General features: G+C 44.6%; 1 pseudogene; it reads left to right on the forward strand.

Moving 5' to 3' along the window:
- Nucleotides 1-2,354: 2,354 nt before the first annotated feature.
- On the forward strand, nucleotides 2,355-8,757 carry LOC147819027 (uncharacterized; annotated as a pseudogene).
- The last annotated feature ends 336 nt before the right edge of the window (nucleotides 8,758-9,093 follow it).

Consider the following 9,093-nt stretch of genomic DNA (forward strand, 5'->3'; position numbering starts at 1 on the left):
GCTGCCTCCACCATACCTCATTGTTGGATGGTGTTGTTCAGGTGATGAGCGTGTCTGGTTTCCTCCAGACATGACACTGAGAAGAAAAACAGTTTAGTCCTGGTTTCATCAGACCAGAGAATTTGGTTTCTTTCAGTCTCAGAGTCCTTTAGGTGCTTTCATACAAACTGTCCCTGAGGAGAGGCTTCATCTGGTCACAGTGGACCAATAATTAAAGTGGTCCCGCATGATAACTCTGAACGGAGCAACAAGAAAAGCATCCAGTGATCAGCAGCTCTCTGAGAGAGGTCAGAGGTCAGAGGAGAAGGGACAGACTGGTTGGAGCTGATAGAAAAGGCCACGTTCACTCAGAGCAGCAGAGAAGCTTCAGAGTGAACAACACGTCCAACCAACAACAGCAGAAGACCACGTCCGGTTCCACTTCCTGTCACCAAGACCAGAAACCTGAGGCTGCAGTGAACACAGACTCACCAGCACTGGCCAGGTGAAGTCCTGGTCTGATGGATGTGATTTGTGCTGAGGCAGCAGATGGTAGAGTCAGAGTCTGGATCCATGGACCAACCTGCCTGGTGTCAACAGTCCAGGCTGGTGGTGGTGGTGGTGTGATGGTGTGGGGGATGTTTTCTTCTTAATACCAATCAATCCTGTTCTGAATGTCTCAGTCTCTCTGAGTATTGTTGCTGACCATGTTCATACTTCATGGCCACAGTTCACCATCTTCTAATGGCTCCTTCCAGCAGGATCATGCTCCATGTCATGAACTGGTTTCATCAACATGACAGTGAGTTTAGTGAATTTCAGTGACCCCCCCCCCCCAGCATGAATGTGCTGCTGACAAATCAGCAGAAATTATATGATGCAGTCATGTCAACATGGAGCAAAGTCTCAGAGGAAAATTTCAACATCTGGTGGAAGGGAGGAACTACCCAGTGTTGAGTGCATATTGGTTGGTAGCTAGCCAACTTCTGCCAGATAAGCAATAGGTAACTAAGTGTCTAACGCAACCCAGCCTCTCCTGCTGAAAGAGGAGCTCCAGAAGCTCATAGGCAGACACCTCGACAACCTCCCGGATCACTGACTACCTGACAGATGGAGCTTCTCACCTTTCCTCTTTGCCCTGTACCCTTCTGACTCAGTACAACTCTGCTCATCTACTTTTAACCCAAACCACAGTGTTTCAGTCTGCAGGTGCAGCAGCTTCAGAGCCAGAGACGCCACAACAAACTGAACACACCGATCAGGGAGGCTGGCTCTGTGCTTCTCTGGAGAACTCGGAGTTGGTTGTGGAAAGGAGGAGGGGGAGGGATAATTTTAATGATAACTTTTAATTATATAGCACTTCAATGAACAAATTTACATCTTTTATCTGGTTTGATTTTCCTTCACAGGAAACTCAAACCAGATAAAAGAGAAAGGCCATAATAAAAAGAGTAGAACAGCATAACACATCACATATCAACATTATGCAGAAGTGGATCTAACAATAAGTGAAGAAAAGCAATAAAATATGCAGCAACAGTAATTAGGGATAAAACAATATAAATTAAACACATATCAGACATTACACCAAAGGCTAAGAGAAAGAATTAGCAAATGCCTGGTCACCCTCAGTCCCGAACCTTGACCTTGGGGGGGGCTCCTTCTTCAGATCTCAATTCTCGGTTGTTAGCAGTACAAATGTGTCTGTCACCAGCAACAAAGTCAAAATGAAACATTTGGGCAAATGCACTTTGTTCCGCAAATGTCTTGACTGATCAACTGTGGTGATTCCAACGTTCTCAACTTTCTCTCTGCTGCATCGGAAACAAATCTGTTACTATGTCACGGTGACAGCAGCCCTCTGACAGGCTGCTGTGTGCTGCACGTTAACACACTCTCCCCTCTGACTGCTATAAATAAGTCACTACAGTGAAATGGCCAATTGCTGAAATAGACATTATCTATAGACAGAGGTAAAGACAGGAGAAGGCTTACGGGTCACTGATTGTATTGTGTACTTCTTACGGTGCAGACACTTTACTAATTGCTCTTTCCTCTGCTGCATATTTCTTCCTTCTTCTTGTCCGTCCGTCCCGTTCTCGTGGAGATGATAACGCCTTGACAGAACGTCTTTCACATTTGGTAAAAAATGTTCAACTGGATTCAAGGACCACCTTGGTGGTCAAAGGTCAAAGGTCAAGGTGTGACCTCACAAAACACTTTTTAGCCATTACTCAAGACTTCACAGCAATTCTGACACGACTTCACACAAATGGTTCATATTTTCTATGACTCTGGATAAACAGGGAACCTGAAACTAGTCTGAGGGGAGGAGGCAGACAACCACCAGGAGGTGATTCTAATTGAGGATATAGAAGGCTATTGCAATACCCCCCCCACCCCCCCTTCTCCATTGATGATGATCCTACAGAAAATTGCAGTGCTGGAAAGCAGAAGTCACTGGTTAGAAGTGAACATGGAGGTAACTGAGTGGGAACGACACCACTTTACCATGGACTCAAACGAGTGGACAGGAGTATGCTAACACAGCTAATTAGCAGCAACAAGACTGCCAAGAAACAGGAGGGCTGTGTGCCGAATAATAAATCTACAAGTGGCAGTCCCTGGAACTCTCTTGGAGCAAAGCCTAAGAGTAAATCATCTCCCTGGGAAAAGGGAGGACAACTAACAAGCGCCCAGTGCCCCGAGATGTGTGATGAGGCTGGCTGGCCAGCATCCTCATCCTCTTCAGCTCCTGAACAGAACATCTGCAAAAGAGGGAAGTAGCAACGATCCTCCCAAACAACTGAGAGTGCAGCTACAGAGCAGATTTGCTCCACTGATGCAGGACCCTGGATCTCCGTCTGATGACCTGGATAACCTTTCACCTTCACAGGGGACAGGGTGAGGGGCTTCAAACTCTGATTGTGGGTGACTCCGCTGTAAAAGATGTGAGAAGCATGTGCAGCAAAAACACCAAAGGTTATCGCCTCTGACAGGATGGACAGAGTCGTGCATGTTGAATGAAAAAACATCACAGAACAAATGATGTTGTGAAGCAGCAATCTGCAACACTGAAAGGAGACTTTATTGATCTGTCGAACACAGTCAGCTGTCTGAACGCTGAGGTGTCGATCAGCGGCCCGGAGCTCAGAGATTCACGTCTCTTTAAGGCAGATGGACTTTGTCTTAACAAGTCAGGAGTAAAACTTCTCATCTATGACCTATTTTTCCTCCTGTGTCACTCATCTGCCTCAAAACAGTCAGAACAGGAGTGACCTTAGTGACCAAAGTAAGGAAAAGAAACTAAAGGTACCTCTGCCTCTGTCTTAACTGCAACAGGAACTGAGTTTATAGTGATAAATGAAGAAAATGAACACGTCCCGGTAAGAGTGTCATGATCAGAAGATGCCATTAATAATGAAGAACTACAGGAGCATGCCTTCCCAGTGTTTGTGTCCTTTCCCTGTCCTGTCTCCCCTATAGCTCTGCCCAGACCCACCCTGATTACTTCATGAGATGCACCTGGCCCGGGTAGAAAGGCTTTAAAAACCTGTGGCCCCAGCAGCAGAAGGGGGAGGCTTTTGGCATGGGGACTGCTGGTTTTGCTGCGTATCAGTCTGAGACTCTCTTGTGTCTTTTGTTGTCTTAATCTAGTGTCCTGATCCCTCTGCACATTTATGTTAAGTAAACCCTTTATTATTTTTAGAGGAATCTTATGAGTTTATTGGGTCACCAGTGGAGTTTTGTGCCCCACTTAGGGACACTTAAAGCTTGGGCGTAACAGGAACTGATTTCACCAGAAGTCAGTTTATGATTTGTCCAACTGTCTAGGGTTGGATCCCTGTACGTTCTGCAGCTTAATGATCGCGCTACGGTTTCATTTTCGAGATGTTTCGTGTCCACGGATTGCTCACAATAAACGTTTTCCATGGAAACGGTAGAATTTTACAGCTGTAAAATCTTTAACTGCTGCAAATGCCTCAGCTTTTTTCCTTAACTAAGGAAACCTTTGAAGAGATTCTGTGCAACACCCTTAAGTAATTCCCTCAGCTAAGGAGAAAAATAAAGCTTATGTGTCAAAGTTCAGTAGAAAACTTGAGGTTTTTTTGTGTAACCTGCCCCTGGTCTGTGGAGGATTTCCCATTTATCCTCCAGCACTGTTTTCTTTGCAAAGTCCACCTTATTCTCTTGCAGTGAAACTTAGGAAAGGTTTTAGCTTACAAAAGATCCAACGGGTGGATCCCTCGCTGGCTGGGAACTGAAGGTCACATTTCACAGCTGCATTTGAAGGAGCCTTTGAAATGGAACAGACTTGTTGTGCCAGCGTGATATAATCGGTCCCTGAATTGAGACACAGTTAACGCCAATTGTAACTCACATGCTCTGTTTGCTAGCATAAACAGGCTAACAAACCCTCCTGTGCCCGTAGCCACAGCTTCACAAAATAAATTTGCCCACGTCTTCACTGCCCCTGTGTCCACTTAAAATATATTCAAGTAGCATCACACAATTTGATACAATCAACCAGAAAAACATGGAGGACATTATATAACATCTTAAATCCTCCTGCTGCTGCCCTTATTCTCTGCCAACAGGCTTTTCCAAAAATGTTTCTTACTGCACGGCCTCAGATCGTCTGCAAAGAGTCAGCTCGTCTCCTCTCAGGTGTGTTCCGACAGCTCCTGAGAACTGCCAACAATGGAAAAAAAAAAAAAAAGAACAATTTCGACACATCACTGATGAACAAGTACAGGCTCATCTCCTGCACTGAAAAGGGGGAAATGGTTAAAAAAGCTTCTCACAGTGAGTCTGTGGGCTTTCCACTGAAGTGAAGAAGGAAGCCATGAGAAACAAAAAAAAAAAAGGAAAAATTGTAATACCTGAATCCTGAGGTGACACTCTGCCTACAGGGAACCTGAGGGGAGGGGGGGCGATGGAGATGAAAACAGGGCCCCTGTTGGGTGTCTTATAGCAGGGAGCACCACTTCATGTAGTTGAGGCTGTAGGTCATCACCTACTGTTTTGTCATGTCGCTGAAGAGTCTGAGATTTGAGGCCCTCTCTCTCTTGGTGTCAGCCGGTGGGTAGACCGTCCTGATCGCATGCAAAGCAGACACTGAGACACTGTATGTAAAAGCCATGGAGCCTGTGTGAAGTGACTGAACTGTCTGATATCTAATATGAAAGGCTGTGAGACCTTAATATGATGTATGCAAACATGCTGTCAGGCACTGTCAAAACTTCAACACAAGGACTTTTTGACGTAGAACCAGAGAACATTGGAGAGGACACGCCACAAGTCGGATCAGAGGAGCAGCTTTTAACTGAGATCTGATGTCAGAAGAAAAACCTGACGTCACCTCACAATCTTCTGTATAATGCATTCCTAAAAGTACAGCTTTTTATTAGCACAGCTATAATGAAGACTGACTGTGTCACTCTCTCTTTCTTTCCTTCTTGGTAGTAGATAAGAAGAGAAGCAGCAGCCTGGAGACGGCTTCATTCAAATGATGAGTCTAATCACATACATTAGGCTTTCACCCTCCCTTTCCATTCATTTCTCCCTCTGACTGGCTCCAGGGATGAACTGGAGCTGTAATTCAGCCCAGGAATCTGAGATGGAGAGGCCCTTTAAAAAATGTTGGCAGTAATTTTAACACTAATAAAGTTTTTGCGGTATAAAGAGAATCAGATTATGCTGAAAACCTTCAAGCCTCTTAAGGATGTCTTGCTGACACCTTCCCCTCTCAGTTTGTATATGTATGTCACCACTGCACGGAATCAATATATATATATATATATATATATATATATATACACTGCTCAAAAACAAATTAAGAGAACACTTAAATCACACATCGGACCTTGATGAACTAATTATTAAAGTAGAAAATCTTTACTGATGTACATTGTTGTTACATCATTTTGTTCTCAACACATTATATAGTCAATGGAAACCAAAACCACCAACCAATTGAGGGCTGGATTCACAATCACACCCAAAGTCAAAGTAAGAATTTGAAATCACAGATCCAACCTGCGTGAATTTCATCCCGGCAACTCATAATGTGACTCATTAGTGTGTGTGGCCCGATTGTGCCTGTATACACTCGCAACAACGTCTGGGCGTGTTCCTGATGAGTCGGCGGATGGTGTCTGGGGCGACCTCCTTCCAATCCTGGATCAGGGCATCACTGAGCTCCTGGACAGTCTGTGGCTGTACTTGGCGGCGTCGGATTCACCGATACATTACGCCTCACAGGTGTTCAATTGGATTTAGGTCGGGGGAATGTGAGGGCCAGTCAAAGGCATCAGTGCCTTCATCATTCACTTACTGCTTAACTGACTTTGTTATTCTGTGATGATTAAGTGTTCCCTTAATTCTTGTGTATGTATATATTATATATATATATATACACACATACATACACTGTTGCCCATAAAGTTGGAATAATTTTGTTTTCAGACACAATCCTCTGTTTATTCCTATTTGAATGCATCAATAATCACTTTGGAAGAGACTGACTACTAAGGTTTTGAGAAAATATACATTTTATCTGTCAAGAATAAATCACATTGTCACAATCATTTCATGGAAAGAGATAAAAAATATTTGATTCCAACTTCATGAGCAACAGTGTATATATATATATATATATATATATATATGTATATGTACACACACATATATATATCATGTTTGTTGTAGTCCTATATCATAATAAATGGATTACTAATGGTGCACCTGTCGTGTCCCTGCTGCTGGATCCTGCCTCAACAGCTTCATGAGTTGCCACAAAGACCTGTCCACCACAGAAAAGGTGCATCAGTTTGGCGCACTTAGCTGCGTCTTGTGATGACATTTTTCTTTTTTAATTCTTATTTTTTCTGCACCACCCATTTCTTTTTGCCATTGTTTTCCACCAAAAATGCCCTCAGCCGTCTCTCTTGCTACACAACATGATGTTGTAAACTTCCCAAGATCCAGTCCGCCCCTGACTGCCTCCTTTAGCTCATGCATTTCATGCATTTCTCTCTCCTCTATGGGTGTTTTCCATTCAGCTGGTCATCCTACCGTTATCCTTGCTCCTCCATCATTCAGCCTGGGATCTTACTGGATGGCTACTCTCTTAATATCAGAATCTCTTCAGTGTTTGGTCAGCTGACCTGATGGGACAGTTAAATGTGGTCAGACCGCTGTGGAAACAACAGTGGGAAGTGTTGAAATACTGAATGTGGCCGTGCAGAGACTCGCCTAAGATCCTTTGTAATGATACAAACAGTAAATGATGGACAGAGACAGAGTTCCCCCAAGATTACAATGTTTATTTACTCATTAACACAATTAAAATTAAACAACTGAACAAAATAATACCAACCGGGAATTTATTAAAGATATTTGGATAAAACCTACAATATAAAAACACTCTACAATGAAAGAAGGGGGGAGGGCTGAAGGATGGTGGGCCATGGCGGCAAACAGTGGGGAGACAAACGTTATCCTGGGGCTGAGTACTCGCCACGCTCAAGTGCCCGGAACACATGCACATGTTAAGGAAGTGCAGAAAACCAAACACACTGGGGTGGGTTGGGGGGGGGGGGGGGGGGGGGGGTGAGGCATGGGTGAGGAACTCTGCCACCAAAACTCTCCATCATCGGCACGGCTACGCTCACCACCAGTCCTACTGCACTTGTACAAGACAGAAAACATGTTAGACTGTGAGAATCTGTGCCACGCCTTCAGCCTTGAGTCAAATTGACAGGCTTTGTGTTCATGTAACTAATCATGTGATCATCTAAATCTGAGGGGATACTCACTGGGGCAGACCATGACAGATTTTGGTGGACAACACTGTGATTTTGGCCCAAAGACAACTAATGTTCATGTCTCGTCACTCTCAGAAGTCCGGTCTTCCAGCTGTCCTTGATACCGATTGGCCAATCTCAATTATGAAACTTCAAACTGACATACTATCATTGCACATCTCAATTGCAATTTCAATTTAATTTCTCACCTTGCTGCTTCGCCTCCTGATTCCGACTTCCTGCGACCATCACGGAGCGGACAACTGGTTTCTGAGGAAATACACTAAGCCGAATAATAGACAGTGTAAAATAGATGCAGTAGATGTATTTTGTCCTTGTCGGTGCAGCTTGGTTTCATCTTGTTTTTCACCATCTTATTTTGGCTGCTGTGCTCATGGCACACTCGCTGCAATAATGCTGTAACATGAACCCTTTCATAGAATCCCCTAAATCCTAAAAATATAACATGATTATAGAAACTGCCTATAATCTGAATACTTGTTATCAGTCCTACTGTGGCTCCACTGTGCAAAGAGAGAAACTCGCTAAATTCTAACCCCCGAAAACTCAGTCAAATTCTAATTTGTGGAAATTTGCGTTATACAAGTTAACATTAATATGTAGCATTCGGCTGATTTGTATTCACTAAATCATCTGGTTTTGTCATAGTGGGAGTGAGTATCTGCACTGTGTAAACTGCGCAGGAGTAATGAGTAACTGAATCATGAAGAAAAGGCTGAACAGCAACAAAGAGACTGAGGAAGAGTAATGATGTATAAGAGTGCAGGAACAGGGAGTAAAGATGCATCTTCTCCCACAGGTACTGCAGGAAGCAGGTAGCCAGCTGGTCAGAGTGCATCAGGAGACAGCTGAAGCTCCGCCCCCAGCAGCTCTTCCCTCCCCCTTCTTCTCCTTCCTCATCGAGCAGCACACGGCAGAGTGGATGAGGCGAGACACAAACTTCCTGTAAACCTGCAGGACACTTGAGGCCCCTGGAGTCCAGCTGCCCCCCTCTTCCCGCTCTGCCAAAGATGGAGCTGGTACCCAGCAGCAGCAGCTGGCTGTTGGCTACCTACGTCAGGGACTCATTCACCAGGATCAAGGAGCTGAGGTCGAAGGTGACGTCGACCTATGGCTCCATCCTAAAGACACTGCTGTCCTCTGCAGGTGAACAAGACGCTGAGCGGAGCAGACGCTGCCATCACTCAGTGGATGACAAGTGTCAGACCCTGATCTCTGTCCTGTAGTGGCAGAGGGCCCTGGGCTACGGGACTGGCAGGAGTGGTACCAGCAGGCCAGGACGGAC

Source organism: Seriola lalandi, unplaced genomic scaffold (assembly GCF_002814215.2).
Source record: "Seriola lalandi dorsalis isolate HSWRI2012SDOR001 ecotype SW California unplaced genomic scaffold, Sedor1 jcf7180002054356, whole genome shotgun sequence".
Classification (NCBI taxonomy): domain Eukaryota; kingdom Metazoa; phylum Chordata; class Actinopteri; order Carangiformes; family Carangidae; genus Seriola; species Seriola lalandi.